The sequence below is a fragment of the Phasianus colchicus genome, chromosome 10 (assembly GCF_987193195.1).
Source record: "Phasianus colchicus chromosome 10, bPhaCol1.hap1.1, whole genome shotgun sequence".
In the NCBI taxonomy this organism is placed as follows: domain Eukaryota; kingdom Metazoa; phylum Chordata; class Aves; order Galliformes; family Phasianidae; genus Phasianus; species Phasianus colchicus.
In genome coordinates this window covers 12,190,947-12,210,966 of record NC_143445.1, presented here as the reverse complement: position 1 = coordinate 12,210,966, position 20,020 = coordinate 12,190,947, and the positions used below count along the sequence as shown (strand labels likewise).

General features: G+C 37.4%; 1 long non-coding RNA gene across 2 annotated transcripts in view; it reads right to left on the bottom strand.

Annotated features, from left to right (window-relative positions):
* LOC149916608 (uncharacterized) overlaps nt 1-12,741 on the bottom strand; it is a 61,718-nt gene extending 48,977 nt beyond the window's left edge. The window contains exon 1 of one of the 2 annotated variants that reach the window (XR_016469458.1): nt 12,027-12,741. This is a non-coding gene — a long non-coding RNA (uncharacterized LOC149916608). Of the gene's footprint in view, nt 1-1,045; nt 1,246-12,026 lie in introns of those variants that run through there. The other variant, XR_016469457.1, reaches the window with a different exon arrangement.
* Nucleotides 12,742-20,020: the final 7,279 nt, after the last annotated feature.

Below are 20,020 nucleotides of genomic sequence, written 5' to 3'. Positions count from 1 at the left end.
TATACTCATTGTCATTCAAGTTCTTTAAACTGCTTGCTTTCATTCTACATAATCTTATAATGATACAGGATGGGTAACACATATAACCAATTACTTTTCGTCATAATCTTGGTCTGATCAGAATGATAAAATTTTTGCTGGTGTTTTTCTTATTTCAATAAATACTGAACCAAAGTTTCCTCATAGCCAGATCTTCACTGTACTTCCTCATAAACGGAACAGAAAAATGAAAAGGGTAATGTAAAGGTAATATTATCTGATCACAAGCTTACTTTGAATCCAATAACTACATTGTCATAATCCAAAGCCCATGTACCAAAGTCTGAACAAGTCTAAGAGTGCTTTTTTGTACTAGCTGCTAAATTACTCCTATGGATCCTCCAGTCAGATCACGTGGACCAATGATAGAGGAATTGCAGACTTTTTTTTCCTGGAATTACAGTCCAAAAACACATTTAAAAATGGTAAAAATGGCACTATAACAAAACTCCAAAAAAATTGGAAGTTCCACACTCGGTCTGATTACTTCAGCCTAACTACAGATCAAAAACAGCCCTACGTTTAATATGAAGTCTTAATGTTTATCTATCTATTATTTCTTTGTGTAGCTGTGGACTCAGGACTTCTAAAAAAAGAAGGAGACATGGAGAAAGACAATCACGCAAACAGGACAAACAGTGGCCAGTGTAAGTCTGAGGAGCTGTGACGCACCATAGGAAAACTACAGAGCAAGCTTGGGTGATGACAATGACCAACCCTATCTTTGACCTTTAGTCAGTCTTTATAATTATTGTGATTTTCTTTCATTTTATTGTGGTTTTTCAAAATGTATCTACACTGTACAAATGTTGTTTTCCTCCGTTAAAAGAATCCAAACAAACAAGCAAAAAACCAAGCCAAAAGCACAACCCCAAAGCTTGAAACTACATATTATTCATAGCCATGTGTTCAGAAGGCAGAAAACAAATGAAGCTGACCGTGTCACTATAGTATTTCAACTACGCCTGTCAATCCAGCAAATGCCTGTTACTGTCTACACACCTACCCAGACAAACATGTATGACCTCCAACTGGTCGTGCTCCCTGAAAGCTGATGGAAACGCTGTGCTTGCTGGGTCTGGACACCTGGGCTGCCTTCCCTGCGAAGGGTTCCTGCTAAAGTGAAAGACAAACAGAAGATCTATGGCTGTAAAATCTGTCTCTCTGACGGCAGTTGCAGCATATCCAGAGACTACACCTATTCAACAGCCCAATGCACAAAAATAATGATTAAATATCAACTACTTACCAAAGCAGTGTATTTAAACTACCTGAGAACTGTTTACAGCACAACACAAGAGCAGTGACAAAAAAACCCCGCTCACTCTGAGCCCAGAGTGAGTAACAGCCTTTTTCTCCTGATAACATTACATGTGTCTTAGGACAACAATAGGACAGATCCTGCTACATGATTCAAAGGCTTACCGGCGACTGTGGGAGAGAGGATGGATTTGACACTGCAGTGTCAGGAGGGAAAAGATCATGAGTTATACCCAGATGGATAGAGATACTTACTCTGCTTGAAACTGAGCTCTGTTTAGATTGAAGATCCGGTTTCACAGCATCAACATTTTCAAGTCATTCCTGAATGAAAACTTCCAGGAATTCAACCTGAGTGATTAACTCTCAAAATTTCAATGTTATTAAAGTTTAGAGAAGAAAATAAATACAACCTAAAAAAATCCCTAACTGGCTGTAACTGAGAACTAAGGATTTGAATGTGCCACTGCTTTGAGGCATCAGTGATGATCTGTGCTTGCATTTGGAGGCACTGCAAATCCAGTCAGCCCAGGGAATTGCTGTACTGAGCTCAGTGGATCAGATTAGGCCTAACCATTTTCCAAGTAGATTTATTAGGGGACTAATGTGTTTTTAGCCCTGCCATCGCTCTCAGTGACACTTCTCCATGAGCTGGGGAATATAAGAATATAGGATTTCTGGATGAATGTCAGGTAACTGTTGTATGGTGGAATTCTACAAAAAATCTGGTCCTCTGACATCTCGACAGATGTATTCCACAGAGATAAACTGACAGCACATGTAAAAGGTGTCCTGATGTTGCTGGACGCTGCCCATGAATTTCGATTTCATGTTGGGAGCTGGTGTGCACACCTCCTGAGATGCTATATACTCTTCAAATACACCTTCTCATTTACTCACTCAGTGCAAAGGGAAATTAAATGCAAAACAGGGGTGGATTTCCATCTAAGCAGCTTTGCAGTATCAGGTCTGAAGTTCCTGTAGCTCACATTAAGAATAGCACAATCATACACTTAGGGAGTCAAAGAGCCACTTGTTCTAAAACAACAATTAATTTCTAAGGGACAAACGTAGTAAGTGCAGTTTTGCAGGCCATCTGCCCCCAAATACATATTCCAATATTTCACCACTCTCTGCTCTACAACATCATCACCGTGGCAACACTGGCACCCTAGGAAGTTGCATTAAAATTGCTCAGAAGAACTGATATTTTCCCGTGTTGTAGGTAGTTTAGAGTCTTAACTACAAATTCCTTGCAGCTCTGCAAGCTGAGATGAAAGGTGCAAAAAGCTTTAATCCCAATACAGAAGTCCTAAAGGAAATGTCTCTCTGAAGCAAAGCACTGCTGGCAGAGGCAGTTCTCAGCTGGGCTGTAGGACTGCAGCTTGCAGGCTCTGGTGCTCATAGATGGCTGCATGCCACTGCCCTTGATCCCCTTGGGCCACACCTCTGTCCTGAATGCTTTGAAAGCATTCCTAACACTTAGGAAGGCAGAAAGAGCTCATTTATTAGTCCTCTCTTTCCCAAAAGAATTTATTTTTTTTTTTCTTTTTCCCAAACTGCTGCTACTGCTTAAAAGATGATAGGACGGAAGGAAGACAGCCAGCTGTGGATGTAGGTAGCTACCTGCCTATGCTCTTCAATCTACTACATGTAATTTAAAAATACCAGGATTGGTCTCATCTCTGCAATAGACAAAAAAATGTCTGTTGTTGAGTTTATTGGTAGATCTCATGCTACCTATTTAAGAACCTGTTTTCATAACCATCACTGAAGCAGTAGAACTCTCCAAAAGTACTCACAAATTTTAAGTTAAATATATTTCATCTCTTCAGGAATAGTTTTACCTGACTATATATAAGGCTAGTGCAGTCCTCTTCTTTATAACTCCACTATATTCTTGGAAAGCTTGTAGAAACTTAACTCTTTTACACTTTCCCCTGTGATTTAAATTTCATGCTGCCTGCTATTTTATTAGGTTTGCTGTAAACTTATTTTTACAAGAGATTCAGAAAGAAGCCTTTACTCAAAGCTCTTACATTAAAATTTTCAATAGGGCAACCAAAGTTGACCCCAATTACCTGTTACCATGGTTTGTACGGTATGAAGAAGCCGTACTTAGGAATTAATCTTTCTCTCAGACAGCAATTGCAGCACATCCAGAGAATACACTTAGTCAACAGCCCAACCCACAAAAATAACCATTAAATATCTAACTACTTAGCAAAGCAGTGTATTTAAACTACTTGAGGGCTGTTTACATCACAGCACAAGAGCAGGGACAAAATAATTCCTTACTTCCGTATCTTTGTTTATTTTACCTTTTCTTGGGGTATACACCTCTGTCCTATGGAATGGGCTATTGTATGGTATGTACTTCACACAAGTGCTTACACCAGCAGCTAGTTATGAGCAGGCATGTTGGTGCTGACTGCTAATGCCAATGAGGGCTGTCAGCATTGTTCTCTTTCCAACGCCTGGCTGCCCAGGGAGCAGCATTCTGTACTTAACTGCCTCTCCTGCAGGGACACTGATTCAGGATGGCTCCAGAGATTCAGACGTTTGAGACTCTCTCCAGGCCTGATTGCAACACAGAGACGTTGAACTACAAAACGATCCTCTACTTATTTTAAGCCTGCAAGATTGACTCAAGTCAAAGTGAGTCTGTCTTAAGAAGTTCTATGTGCACTGGGTGCCTGTGAAATACAGCTCCATTCTCTGTCTTACCAGTTCAATTCAACTGCTATTCTGGTGTAAAACATGGCAGAAAGAGGCAATGACCCACCACACCACTTAACCACTTTTTGTTTGCAGTTTCTGCTCTGTACCATTAAAGTTTATGTTAAGCTTCTCCCTGGTCAGACTTACAGATATGCAGTTTGTCAGTTTGCCCCTATCTTCATTTTAATGAATTTTGACACCTCCTGCAACATTCATGTAAATTGACAGTGCACTTTTACATACAGTTGTAAAATCCAGCATGCTCTAGATGGTATAGAATCACAGAATCATAGAATCGCTCAGGTGGGAAAAGACCTTAAATATCATCAAGTTCAACCATGACCTAACCACACTACCCTAATTTTAACAACCGTCCTCTAAATCATGTCCCTGAGCGGGGGTTCTGATTTGGATACCATGGCTGCACCCTTTTTTAAGGAAAAAAATGATCCATTCTAGGCAATTTTTACATTGCTTTCGTTTTATAGTCTAATAAATCACAGTTTGCTAATGTAATGTTACTCTAATGCTCTGAGACAAGTGCTGGTGCATTAGTTATGAAAATAAGAGTTTGTGGGCAAGCACTCATTAACTTTAACTAATGAATCCTCTAACAAAGTCACACACGGTTGAGAGGGGTTTAGGTTATTGACACCCTGATGTTTATTGCACTTATACAGTGGTTTTTCAGAGAAGATTTGTTGTTTCCTTTTTTCGTTTTGTTTTGATTGAATGAAACTATGTGCTGCCTCCCTTGCTTTTAAAAGGCAGCAGTCTCTGAGTAGGTTTCTGAACTGAGCTGCGGTTTATGAGAGACCTTTCTTTTATATGGAGTAAAAGACAGATTTGCCTGAGAGTGATCTAAAATGCAGTCTCGCTATGCGGTACCAGCAGTAAAACGATGTGATTCTGCAGAGATATACAACTGTATTTTTTCTGAATAAGAGAGAGACTTCAAAGCACCAATGAAAGCCCCTAAAAGCTAAATTAAATAGGTCTTTGTGCTGGGAAAAACTATCAGTCCCTGAGGGAAACCAGAGGTGAGTTTTGCTTTCTGCAGAGGCCAGGAAACACAATAGGTTACAGAAGGTACTGCTGAAAGCTGGTATGAGCCACTCTCACTTCAAAATTACAGGATTTCCCCTTCATTTCACAGCTTCCTTATGGCTTTGAAGAGCCGTTCTCTTTGTTTGTTTAGGGAGCACTTTTTTCTTCAGATTCAGTGATCCCCTCTACCTTCCCATGTGAGAAGGACGCTCTACAAGGAGAGCACTGAAACTGCTAAATTTTTGTGTTTTCCATTGTTTGTCATGCTCTTTTCAGAAGTCGGTGGGTCAGGGGAAAGAGAGAGAAGGCAGCACAGTTTCTGGAGAGCTGCTAAGCAAATTCAGGTGAAAAAGCTTAAATACACTTCAGGGACAGTGTGGGCTGAGCTAGAAGCTGGGACCTGCAAGATTTGCTGCAGCTCAGAAAGTTGTGGAGACTAAAACACTAATCAGAGAAGAAAAAAAGACATCTTGCAAAGACTGTCATAGCCAAATGTCATTGGTTTACAAATCCTTTTAATTTCCATTTCCTCATAATTTTCCCCTTTTAAAGAATTTGAGGCTTTAGTCTAAGCAGATCTGTTTTTGAGTTCTGCTTGAATCTGTCTCCTAGAGCTACAAAGGTCTGGCCAAGTACATAGAATTACAAAGCAATTCCGAAGAACACTGTCCTTGGCAATGAAAGAATAGGAAAGCTGAATATGGCTCATAACATCAGTAAGTTCAAAAAGTGCAAAAGTGAGAGGTCTGATGGAATACTATTTGGGCACAATACAGCTGAATACATTTCCAGCTCTGCAGCAATTCACTTAATGTATCTTACAGTCTATGCCTTCACCTATACAATGGGGATGGTGGTGTATTCCTCTGTTTTCTTGGCCTTGTTGCTACTAACATGAGTAAGACTATTAATTTACTGGCTGATATTCATCAGAGGCACTGAGAAAGGTGCTTAACTCTTTGAAATGTTCTTGGAAATCTCCCTTTCCTTTCAGCTTCAAGGGTCCAGAACACAAGTCTTACGAGAAGCAGCTGAGGGAGCTGGGATTGTTCAGTCTGAAGAAGCAGCTCAGAGAAGACCTTACTGCTCTCTGCAGCTCCCTGAAAGGAAGTTGTGATGAGGTGGGGATTGGCCTCTTCTCCCAGGTAACAGTGACAGAATGAGAGGTGATTGCCTCAAATCGTGCTGGGAGAGGTGCAGGCTGGATACTGGAAACAACAACTCAGAAAGAGTGGTGAGGCACTGGCACAGGTGGAGTCATTCTCCCTGGAGGTGTTCAAGAAATGTGGAGCTGTGACACTGAGGGACATGGCTAGTGGGCAGTATTGGTGGTAGGTAAATGGTTGGACTAGATGATCTTTGAGATCTTTTCCAACCTTAATGATTCTATGGTTCTGTGATTCAATTCAAAGCTATGGAGTTGCCAGAAATCATCTCCAAGGTGAAGTGAATTTCCCAGCTTAATTTGCCCCTGCAGCAGGAGAAGAGCAGTTTCCAGCAAGAACACAAAAACACACAAGAACATTTAAGGACAGAATGCATCTTCCTGTCCTTCCTTATTTAGTCATGGATGTACACTTAGCACTTTTGACTGCCATAAAAGTCTTGCTCTTCTTTCAGGAATAGGAGAGCAATACTAGTTGGAACTGTGGGGCAGGAATAATGCTAGGCAGGCTCAGAGGGAACAAATGCAAGCACTGCAACATGAATACCATGCACAAAATGAGGCACCTTCAGAGAGCTGGCTGACAAAACAATAGCCAATCAATATAAATAACACTTTTTGTTAAACAAACTGCAGGATATATGGAGAAACATACCAAGTAAAACACATACCAGCACAAATAAACAAGACTTCAACATTAATAAAGTACATAAAGACGGATACTTCCAAGATTAGCAAAATAATTCTATGTTCAATCCAATATTTACTGAAGATTCGAGTGCTTAGGTTAGAAAACTAATCCTGACATGTCATTTGGATAAATACCATTTTCTTCATTCTGCTCTATATGTGACTGGAAAGTTTTATGTTTCCCTTAACAATCCTTCCTAACCGAGATAGTTTGGAGTTTAAAAGAATTTAAAATGTAGCTGATTCGTAGAGCAATTCTCATGGAAATGGACCCTTTACCATCTCACACAGTAATCCTTTTGTAACACCAGAAAGTAGATCATGGTACAAATGGGTTGAGTGCTGCAGTCTAAGGAACCATTACTACAAACGTTCACTGGTAGGTAACGAGTCCACAGTCTGAAAAGCATGAAAAACCCTTCCATCTTCCCCAAATGCCCGGTATAGCAATCCGCACCATTTTTATTAAAAATACCAATATATATTTCTTACAAAAATAAAAAATTAAAATAAATATAAAAGTAAAGTATTAAGAGCTCCCCTTTATTTTAAGGGATGGGTGAGTGAATACAACATTTGGCTAACAAAGGGAAAAGGAAAACAACGTCTACGGGAATAAACTAATTTACAATCTGCTTGATTTATAAAGAACAGAAGTAGAACTTAATGTGGAAGTTGCAAAAGGATTGAAGAAAAACTAAATACCAACTTTACAGTTTGTAGAACAAAAAAGGAAAAGGAGAAAAAAAGTTCCTGGTGAAGACCGCCCTGGACTAGCAAAGAGCTCCACTTACTGGCAGATGAGTTATTGCTTCCTACTTAATTAAGGAGCCAAAAGTAAGCAACCATAAATCAATTACCTGGTCAATCAAGCCAGAACAAGAGAATTACATTGCTTAAAAATACGTGGTGATAACTCACCTCCTTTCAGATATACTTCCTGGTTTGAAATGAAACTTCTACCATGAAGAAGTATACAAAAAAAACCTGAAGTGGCACTTTAGCTAAGCAGTTAAGCATAGTGAAGAATGATGCAAAGTCCACTGAAACCTCTTCCCTACCATCAATAGGTTCTGGCTCAATGCAGATACCAAGATAGATTATGCATAATCTACCTATGGTTATTTGCATATTGTAGTGCACAATGAATGCAAGATACAGTTTTTTTTTTTCCCAGATAGTGTAATGCTGCATAAAAATATGCTGCTTTTTCGTAAATTGTTTTGTAAATTGCCTTTATGAGTATAGTCCCACATCTTTATCTTTCATCATAACATTATACTTGTCACCTCTGCTGCAAAGTTGAATATGGACAGTGATTTTATCCAACACTTCTTCAGAAGCACTTCTCAGTGCTCACTCATGTGGATGAAATTACATTTCATGGCATACTATGGGATATTTTGCATGTAATGAATGATCAAAAACAATTTTGCTCTGTGCCAGAAGTAAGTATAAAAGTATACCATTCTTGGCATTAATTTCATTAAAAATTAAAATTGATTTTCTAATACCTGACATCATCTGGTGGAATAATAATGATAACACTGCTAGGAAGAAGAAAGGAATGATAAACTTTTATGAGAATCAGCACAAGTATCAAAGTTGAATTAAAAAATATTTTAGAGGACATTAATTATAAACTACCTGTCTATAATCAACTCAAATTACACAAGGTGCAAACATCACTAGCAGCAAAGTTTGCTTAATTAGTTTTGCCAAGATCATTATAAAAACATTCTGATTTTTCTGATTAGCTGTCTCAATTGGCTTGATGCTTTTGTGGCAAACCTTTTCGATCAATCCAGGACAGATTATGGAACAGATTATGGAACAGATTATTGCCAGCACTTCATCCCCTGTATTTACAGCTGCTGTTTCACAGAACTGCTGATAAATGAGGGTTATCTCTGTTGCTTAAGTTAAAGCACACAGCTCCATAAGCAGACTGTCCTGAATGAGCCACTGCAGTAACAATGCTCTCAGGCCCAGAAAGCATCTGACGTGAAAACCTCTTCACAGACAGCGTTCAATGGTGTGGGTTTCACCATCAATGAGGTGCTCTCCTTAAATCGTGCTCTGAGAGCTTTTATCCCAGAAAAGTTTAGAAAGCTCAGTTCATCCTCTTGCTGTGCTGGACTGTTCCTCTCTGCCCAAACTACTCACACCTCAGCTAATTGTGTGTGCAGGTTCTCCTCACCACGATAGCCTGTCGTGTCTTTTACAGTCATTTGACTTTACAAACATACTCAGGAGTAACATCAGTATACCTGAGATCAGAATCAAACCCACAAAGGCCTCTGCTTAAACATGCAAACATGGGAAAGCAATATTATCCCTTTGTCTGTCCAGTTTAATTAGTTCCTTGGCAATGCTACTGCAAATGGAAACCTTTCCTTCTGGTGCACTGATTAGTGCTTAGCATAAAACACTCATTTTTTAAAAAAACAATCTTTGAGGAAACGTGGATAGAGGAATTAAGACTTTGAATTAACGCACCATGAAACTGCTGTGTTACCCAGCAAAAGGTATGAGCTAGTTTAAGGAAGCGCAAGTACAATAATTACACAGCTTTCACCACCCACCAGAAACCTGCTGGCAAGATAATATGCGGTAATAGGAGATAGATAAGCTTCCTTTATCTGCAGACAGAGAATTGAGAGACAAGTTTAATTCTTTTTCCCTACCAAATATTACACAAATGGCCTCTAGAGGGATCCAGGTTATTGCTTTTGTGCTGAAATCTCTAAAGCATTTATTTTTTTTTTTTCTATCTTTTTTTAACAAGTGAATAATTCATCTAGAAATAAAGAGGCAAACATTTTATATTAATGGATGGCAGAAATATAGTGTTCATGACCCAGAAGAAACCTTTTGAAAATCCAGATATTGCAAAAGCTGGAAGATGAGGTTCACATCCAGAAGTCCACTGTCAAGCACTGAGCTCACATCAGATTGAACAAAACAAAGAAAACCACAGCCATGCCTAGACATTTAGCTGTCTGTCTGAAACATAGCTGAACTGGTCAGTGTGCACAATTAGGTTAAGCATGTGGTAAGAATCAGACTCCTGTTTCTGGGGAATGAGGCAATATTTCCTGGTTCAGCTCCTAGAACACCCATGATGGAGTATCCTGCTTCTAAATTATTGTCTCTGGCTCATGCTTTATTTGCCTGTATTATTTCACCCCAGTCAAAATCTTATAGCTTCGTTTTTAATAAAGCTCAGATATATCTAGGACTTCCAAGTTAAGTAAGGGGAAAAACTTTCATCCCGTGTTTATATTCTATATATATACTATATGTTGTTTGACCAAACAATGGACAGGTAGCTTCAAAATTCAGCCTAGTAAGCAGTTTTCACACAATCAAATGTAATTTTGACTGCAGACACTAACTAACTAACTAACTAAGGCTGTCCAAGCACAATTCAGTCTATTAAGTTTAAATTTTCACTGAATTGTATTCCTTCTGTCTGATTACTAATGTAATGTCCCAATAGCACAAAAGCTATTAACACAAGAACAGCAGTTGCGTGGCATAGACAACTGACTGGTACCAGAGGTGGCACTTCACAGAACACTGAACACAACACCAGATCCACAAAGGTATTTACTGCTTCTGATGTGCCTTGTTCCAAACCATAAAGTGCAAATAAATTATTTCCCCTGACAACAATTCTGCAATTTGTTAGTATCTGGGAAAGGCTTAAGTGACAAGACAACAAAGTAGAAACTCTCAACAAATTAAGTTAGACCTTAGATATAAATGATATAAAGATATTGTCACAGGAAAAAAACAAAAACAAAAAAAAAAAAACAGGAGAAAACTCTTAACACTAGTGACCAGTGTAGCATGAAGAGGCAGCATTCTTTATTAAGCCGCTGGATGCACAGGGCATCACTCCACCTAAGGTGCATACCTAGCTTTCAGACAGAAGTTATACATAAATGCTAAAGTTATAAGCATGCATTAGATTTCTGAGAACAATCACACCTAATCACATTGTGTCCAAGAAGTTCTTTGTGTATTTCTCCCCTCTCCCCTGCTTGTGTGTTAGCTGTCATGAGTCTCTCTTGGTGGTTCCATGGACCCCTTTTGATACTGGTTACAACTACTGGCTCTGAGGTTACAATAGAATCCTCCTGCAATAAAAGCCAATCAAAGCTTTTGTCTCTAACTCAAAAGAGAGACTGTGCAGTTAAAGCCTCCTACTGCTGATTTTTGTTTTTAAATTCAGTTTGCAAAGAAAAAAACATTTAATTAAAAGTTCTACTATAAACCAGGCAAAGTTGCCTTATGCTTTATTGTGTGCTTTGTATAATACTAGAAAAGCAGCAGAATTAAGCATTTAAGCTTCCTCCTGAGGGTAAAATAATAAAACAAACAACTATAAATTGGAATCTAAACAAACATTTCCCATTCTACCATGCATGCAGATAGCTAAATTAATTGATTACATCTTCTAACATTTAATAATCTAGACCATGGAATATCTCTTGAACCTACTTCTTACTTACTTCTGTACTTAGTTTCCAATGAAAAATTACACAAACCATTTTCCTATGCATGGATTATATAATAGGACTCCTTACTAAAACAGGATTTTTTTTTTTAATGTCTAGCTGTTATATCCATATAAAATTTTCTCTCCCTTAATATTTGGAAAAAAAAACATAAAAACAAGTACATATTTTTTTCCTGTAGTTCGAAGTCACAGGGTGTTTAAAAGACTGGAGCTATTTCTTTCTTTCTGTCTGGAATATGAGTCCTCTTTCTGCTACATATATATATGTTTATATACATAAAATAAAACTATATAGTCCTCATAAAGGATTTTGATATGGAAATTCTACCCTTTCCTGTTCCTGTGGATTTTTTCACGTTATCTCAGTTGATCCCAGACTGTTTTTATATGAATTTTTGTTTTCTACTCCAATTCTACCTGATTAAATTATCCAGTGAATCCTTTTCATATGTTAGAGAAGGGAAGGAAGCCTCAGATATAAAAAGGAGTATTGTGGCATTGTAACCAACAACATAAAACAGACGCACAGAATGCTGCAAAATATTTGACACATGCATTACCCATACAGCAGTTTACCTTACAGTTGAACTTGGAAACTTCAGTCATATTTGGTCTCTGCTGTGTTCAGTTCAGAGGTGCTGAAGCTCACTGAAACCCATTATACCTTATCAGCTGCAGTAGGCTGTATTTCAGGCCCATGAATAGCCGAAGATGCAGGATTTCTCTCATTACACAGTAGCACAAACCATCCTGGCTGGAGGAAAGAGAGATTATCAGATCACTTTTGTTTAGGAAAAAAAAATAATCCAAAGAGTAGAGAATGCTATTGCTGTGAATTCTCCAACCTGGAAAACCTAATCATGATAAGGGACCCAATGGAAAAATTAACGTGCTGCTACTGAAATGAAATTCAAATAACCATAACATCAAACAGCTAATGGACAAGTCAGGCCAAGGAATTTGCTGTGGAACAACAAAACTGCTACTCTCCAACCTTACAGCAGACCTAAGCCAATATTTAGTAGCACATCTACTAATGACTGTATTTTTTCACTAATGAAAACGTAAGTGCTTTAAAGGGCAAGGGCTGTTGGTAGTGCTTGCACTGTGCATTGTTTTACACATTTTGAGCACTTACAATGATATACTGTCAGAACAAGAAACAAACCTTATCTAACTAACATACCTTAGAACTGACAGGCACAAGCATATTCATTCAGAGTAAGACTTCGTATCTCTCTGAAGGTTCTAAGTTTTTAGCTGGATGATTTCATTCATTTTTATGCTAGTATACATAAGTTGGCAAGAGAGTACAAACTGGTCATGAATTAATGTAAATGTCACAGATAAGAACAGAATAATGTTTATTGAAAAAATGTGGTCATTTCACAGTACTTACCTTTTAAAGTAAAACCCTAAATACTCAGAAATCATTTTGATCTCAATAACTGTTTTGCTAAACACAACCTTCTTGTCTTTTACTTAACTTCAAGAAGGAAAAGAATCACTATGACTAAGCCCTAAATGTCTTTCTTTTTCACTCAGCAACTGACAACACAAACAAACTGAATAACTTATGGCATGCTAGCTTTCACTAGGCTTTATCCATAGAGCTCTTCAGTAAAATTTTCTTAATACAATTTTCCTTTCTAGAACTATTTACTACTTAAATATTTATCCATATCCAAATCTCCTCTATTTCAGATTTTTGCTTTTCAAAATTTGTAATATCTTTTGGAAATACACAATTGGAATATTCATTTTGAGTCACTATTTGCTATGCACTGTTGGGTACCTTTCTCCAACCAACCCCAGTATTTACACAGAAAGAGAAAAATGTTTGTTACGGTGTTCTCTTACAGGGCAGTAGCACTTTTGCTATTTGAAGAATACATGGCCAATGCTCTTAAAGATGCTCTGGGAAACTTTTACATCTTCTTTATACATGAATAGTGTTAGCAGCTCTAGTTGTCAGATAGAATCTGTAGGAAGCAGATACTCATTTGCTGCAATATTTCAGTATATCTCCTTTTTGGTCTATTTTCTCCTATTTTATCTCCTTACCTGCCTTCTGTAACAGACCTTGTATCTTCAGATGAACCATAAGCAGAGAAGCAAAGGGTAAAAGGGTTGTAATTTTAAGAGGAAATCAAACCTGCACATGGTGCACTTCCACAGGAGCCTAAGCTTGGTTAACGATGGATGCAAATAACTGACAGAAGACCCTTCCGTTTTCAGGAACCTTTTTCCTCAGATTTTTAACAAGATTCTGCCACAGAGTACAAAGATCCAAAGATCCACAGCTGAGAAAAAGTTCTCTTTCCATTTTAAAAAATTAATTTATTTCCATTATTTTGAACTAACCTGACATTTTGAATACCAAGTTTCCTTTGCCACTTTTCATCATCAGAAACAATGAAGTCAAAATGTGACAGGTACTGCAGATAAGCAAATCACTTCCTTTAAATTCGATGTCAAGACTTAACAAATCCGCAGCATTTTTCCCACACTTACACACAGTTCACATTTACCAAACAAGGAGCTGGGTTAAAGTTGGAAAAGTAGGAATTAATTTCTGACATCAAACTGGAGTGCAATGTAAAATCAGGAATTGAAATAATGTCTATCATACATTCATGCAATTTGCCACCATAATGGCTTTTATTCTCTTTTCATGATCCTGGGTGATTTCTTACATAATCCCATGACTATTCAATTATTAAGACTTTAGTTGCACTACAATTTCCATTTCATCTGCTAACATTGTTTCATTAGGCTTAGGAATTACAGGAAAACAAAAGACCATCTAGTAGAGAAATTCCCCATTTTTACAAGGTAGGAATGGGAAACTTTAGCTCTTCAGGGGCGTTCATGGAATTCTGCCAGGATCCAAGCAACGTCCTGGAAAACATCCCTGTTAACTGCAGTAAGAATTGTGATCATATTGGCAGACCTGGCACTCTCCAGTTTGGATCCTGTGGCCAGGTTCCACAGCGATCCAAGGTCTGACTGAGCCCTCCCTTTGCCATCATGCTTGAATCATCTCCCTTCAAAAGAGACTCAGGTACCTAATTATAAAAGCAGTCTGATTATTATTTTTTCCTTTAGAGAAGGAACACTAATTCTCCCTCTTCTAACTGGCTTCTTTTCATCAAGTTTACTAATTACTTGCATGAATACATGTGAGACATCGATTTAAGCTAACTAGTCAATGGTTTCAAAAGCTACTAGAAGAATTTATATTCCAGTGACAAACACTCACCCATGTACTGAGGGACAAGAAATGAGTCTCATTAGCATCAACACTAGTTAACACTGCTTGTCTCAGAACAGGAAACTGCCAAATTTAATTGTTTAAGTTTCAAGAGCCTGATTCAGATAAGCTATTTTCTGCAGCTACTAAATGACTGCAAAAGTATTTTTGCTGGTTTGCCAGCGAGACATTTCAATTTCCTGGAATAAGAGTGAACTGTAAAAAAAACAATAGACTTGCATCAAGTAACAGAGATCATGAAGCAGTTTATTTCTAATGATTAAGTCATAAAAAGTTCATGGGAGCATATTAAGCTTTCAAGCCAGTCAAAATGCTTTCTTTGCCAATAGAAAGTACATGCTTAGAAATACTATGAGCAAAGTAGATCTGTGAATACTGGTAAATAATGGGACTTCATTCTTCTTTCCATTCTGAAAACTACTAAATTTTAATGGCATGTCTGGCTGATGTACATCTTGATAATAAAACAAGACTGAATAAATTAAGTTTGCTATATTAAACAAAAGTAAAAGAACATATATATGGTATAATTTCCCATATGTTTTTTTGACACGTTCCCTGGAATGATCAATTGCTTTTATTTCTGTCTCTGTAATGCACATGACATGCATATACATACAACATATTCTGGCTAGTTTTCCACCTAATTGCAGATACTTCATTCTTACCCTATACATAGAGAGAGTAAAGAGACATTTACCCTGCAACACTGGCAATTTGAGTTTTAATATTACAAAGAAAAAGGCAGCTGTGAAATTTTGTGTACTGAAGACTATAGATCTGCAGCTCTGTTACATGATTGTTAATATTAGTGCTCGTAAGATAGAATAAAAAGAGTTATTATCAAAACGAAATGTTTGTATTGGTATATTTTCAGCTCCTGAACAGATGAATACACCAGCTGAGATTACTGCCATAGGTCATTCTAACGATATCAATCAGTTCTTGTCAGGCAGCAAAATACTGAGAGAAAATAATGAACATAAACAATGGGAGGTGTTTTCATGAGTACATGGATATTTAATAAGAAAGACTCAATGCTTCAAGTGTAAATGTAGCATAGACAAAAAAAAAAGACTTAAATTCTTTTTCTTGCATTGCAGACAAAAGTATTCTGAACACTCTGGTTTCTAAATCTTACATTAAACATTTAACTGAATCTAATTTTTTCTAAATGAGTACTTTCAATTTAAAGAGGATAGCTGCATTTCTCCTTTAGGTGGTATGACTTGCCTTCAAGAGCTTTTTGCCTTTTTTATTTTATCTTCTAAAATTATGCTGATTTAAATGCTTCCATGCTGAGTTTGAAACATTGTCTTGGAACCGAACTTAACCACCTGAACAAACTGTGAATGGTACTTAACAATTGCCTAGTTCCCTCTGCTTCAATAGTGCTGTTCACTTGGGCATACACACAAAAAAAGCTAGAACATTCTTAATTAGCTCATCTGAAAGAACTGCCTCCTAAGCATATCTTCCAGTGCTCTGTTTATAATTGAGAAGTTGTCATCCTAAGGGAAAAAACCTAACTGTTTTCATGCTTCTGCTATGTCGTCTTAAGGTAATGAGTTTGCATTTGGATTTATTCATTAACATGTTTTACATTCTTTGTATAAGAAGCTTGTCCAAGACTCTGTTAGTGAGAATTTAATACAATATGTTGAAATTTAATTTTAACTGCCTAAAAAGACTATGGTGATTACTTGGCTGAGTAACGTATGCCCACACTATTGATGAATTTTGAATGCTACTCCCATTGGAAAATGGAAAATGGGTTATTTTAAGCAATCACACTGATTGCTTCTACTTACATCCTGAACACGATAGTGAAGCTTATAATTCTAAATTCTTTTCAGTATTCAGATTAATCACAATCCAAGGTTTAACTGCACTACTATTGAGAACATCCATTCTTGCATTAAGAGAGACACTTCTTACTTTTCAAAAAAAATAAGTCACAAAACAGGGGAGTCATAATTTTTCAGAAAGTAAAATAACCTTTTAACACATGTTTGGTTGTAGCAATGCTTTGAAAATTAGTCTGGTCAATGACCCCCTACATTCCTACATTTTCTGAATGCAGATATACCTTAAATCAATCTTACTCTCACAGGAGAAGTAGAAACATTAAATATGAAAGTGTATATCTCAGCTGTAGACAGTATATAGGGTTGGAAAGCTACAGGTAAAACATACTGCTGCACTGGAAATAGATGGGGCACAATAACATGGGGTGTTAGGAGAAGCCAGATAATTGTCTCTCATTTAGGAATATGAATTTTGGCAAGGTCCAAACTTGATTACCATTAAAGAGAGAGCAGTTTCCATCAGGTTTAGAGAACTTGCTGAACTTGATTTGGGTTGGAGTAAATTACTGAATTCAAAGAAACTTCTTTTTATTTTGGAAAGTCTGTTTTGAGTTGCTTGTTTTACATTACTAGTGTATTTAAGAGGACTGAAAGATAAAAAGCAATCTTTACAGAACATCCAAACCACATATATCTCAGCTACTTTCAGATGTCACAAAGAAAACTCAGTGCAAACGCATCAGAAGTGAGAAAAAGAAACCAACCACAATATTTATGTTTTTGTCAGTTCACTTTCTCTGGAATGCAATGATTTCACAGAATCACTGAATTGTAGCAGTTGAAAGGGACCTCTGGAGAGTCAAATCTGCAGTATGGGTGGACCACAGTACTGTGATCAAGGTAAAAATGCAATTTTCAAGTACAAATATATTGTCTTTTTCATTTGTTACCTTACCACTGAAGTTTAACTTGATTCTGGGACCCGACCATAAATTCTGCTCTGCTATTCTGGAAAAAGGAAGTAGAAATTACCAACCATCTGTACCATACATGAAGATGAAATCATATGTAGCATGGACATCACAATTCTAATGGGGTATTCTTTCAATAAATATTATTGGATCCTTATCCAAGCCATTTATACAATAATTTATGATCGAGTCACATTCAGGCACTGAGGACAGCTGGATCTTATTGTATGCCATGTAGTAATAGCATAGTAGTACAGCTGAGAGTAAATGCAAGCACATTACTGAGTTTTTCCACTGCTAATTCAGCTGCTTGAGCCTCTGAGTGTTTCACATTGGAACATCAAACAAAAGTAACATCATCCCACTTTTATTTTCCCATGAAGTTCCTAACGCTGAGGCCAGGTGGAGTTCCTCCAGCTTGTTAGCGTGTGGCTTCTCTAGAAGGACTGAGGTTAAGGGTTATGTATCCCTAGGATATGTTCAGCAATAAACACGGTTCTAAAAGTCTTTTCAAATTAATCTTAAGGTAAAACTTCTATTCTTGGTTTTTATTGTATCACTGTGTTATTGTAAACACATTTCTGGCATTAGTAGTTGACGTACAATCTATATTTGGCAAATCTCGGTTCAAATAGTGCCTACACCAAGATTTCAATCAATGCTGCTAAGTGGCTGGATAAACTGGCTTTCCTTCTTGACTGTACACTGTTTGAAGTTCCATTCAAATGGATCCAAACCTTCAGGACACTGAATAAGGACTTTCCACACCACTGCACGCATACCCTTGGATGTGAGTTTGGGCAGTCACTGCTGTCAGCCCCCACACGGATGATGCTTACAAATATTCAAGATCTAAATCCAGTCTTAAAATAACCTGTTTGCTGCTTACTCAGAACAGAGCTTGGGTGCTCATAGGATTATGCCTATAATACAAGAGCTGCTCTGAAAGTAATGCCTCCAATTTTATTATGCTGGCCCATGACATTAGCGGCAGATGCTGGTGGGATGGCAGTAGAAATTGATCTTTTCCCCCAGTATTCCAACACATTATTTCTGTGTGACAGATGGCAGCAGAGTGGTAGTCTGACAAAATGGCATCTGACATTAAAGTGTGTATGAAACAAAGGTGTCTCTCTGAATCCCTCTGTGTGGAAAAAATTGACATTCATCAATGCCTGGTGAACATTTATGGAGACCAAACGGTTGATATCAGCACAGTAAGGGGGTGGTTGGTGCATTTCAGTAGTGGTGACAGTGGCATGAAATACAAGCCATGATCAAGACAGCCATGCACAGCTGTCACATCACAAAATGAAGAGGGTCTCAATCAGTTCCTCCACATGAATTGGCTAATGATGGTGAAGGCACTGAAAAATTTTGATCTGTAGCTGAGAATTTCCTCCATCAAATAGTGTTATAGTGCTCTTCGCATCTACTGTAGTTTCAATGGAAATAAATAAGTGCAGTAGTTTTGGACAGACCTACCTAGATACATTTTATTATTTCAATCCAGGTTCAACTGGATTACTAAATAAGATCTGGCAAACTTTTAAAGATAGATTAAATCAAACTGTATCATATGTCCAGTCATTTACCTTTTGCATATTTACTTCATGAAGAATCAACACTACTATGCCTGGATTTAGACATTCAGAGTGAAACTCACTTACTGGTACATCCACAATTGATAAAATCATTCTCACAAAGAACTTCTCAGATATCCAAGAAAGTTTTGCCAAAACCTGGTATTGCATCTGGAATGAAAATTGATTTATATTCAATTATGCATTATCAGTCCCTACACTGAAACTCCGCTAAAAATAGAAAATTTCATAATTTTCAGAATGAAAGCCAACCTATTCTTTGCTTTCTTTTTCTTCCTCCTTCCCTCCCCTTCCCCCTTATATCCTTCTGAAAATTCTGAGTATTCATTTTTAAATAGACACTATTCAAGTATTTCTTTGCTTACTAACACTATCATTTGGAAAGTACAGCTTTCAGCGTGCCACTGAACACAAGTATTTTTCTTGACTGGGGGGAAGGGACCTTTTTTTTTCCTGTTTTGGATTTGACATAGTTATAATTACAGCTCATTCCATTTCATCTCAAATTAGTTACCCTATTAATATTTCACATGAATTGCTTTTTCTGTGCTACTCTTTAACAGTCAATAGTCTTGTTGAAAGGTACCTTCCCCAAACAGTACTCCTGTATGTATGAGAGTATTTTTGAAAGATTTTTATAAATATTTCTTGTAGCTTTATATTTTTCCTCATATTTGGACTGGCAAGAATGCTAGCTATTGAAGCCTTGGAGCCTAACATGATTTTATCACGGATTTCAGCCTTCCTAGCCATTTCTTAAATTATTTTGTTCTTTTTTTCAGGAAAAATTTGGAAGTATTTCAATTGTGGGTTGAAATTCATCCCATCAGACTTCACCTATTTAAATGTGAAGGATAAGATTTACTCTTGATCATCTGAAGACATTCCTCTTGTGAGAGACAATGGTATAAAA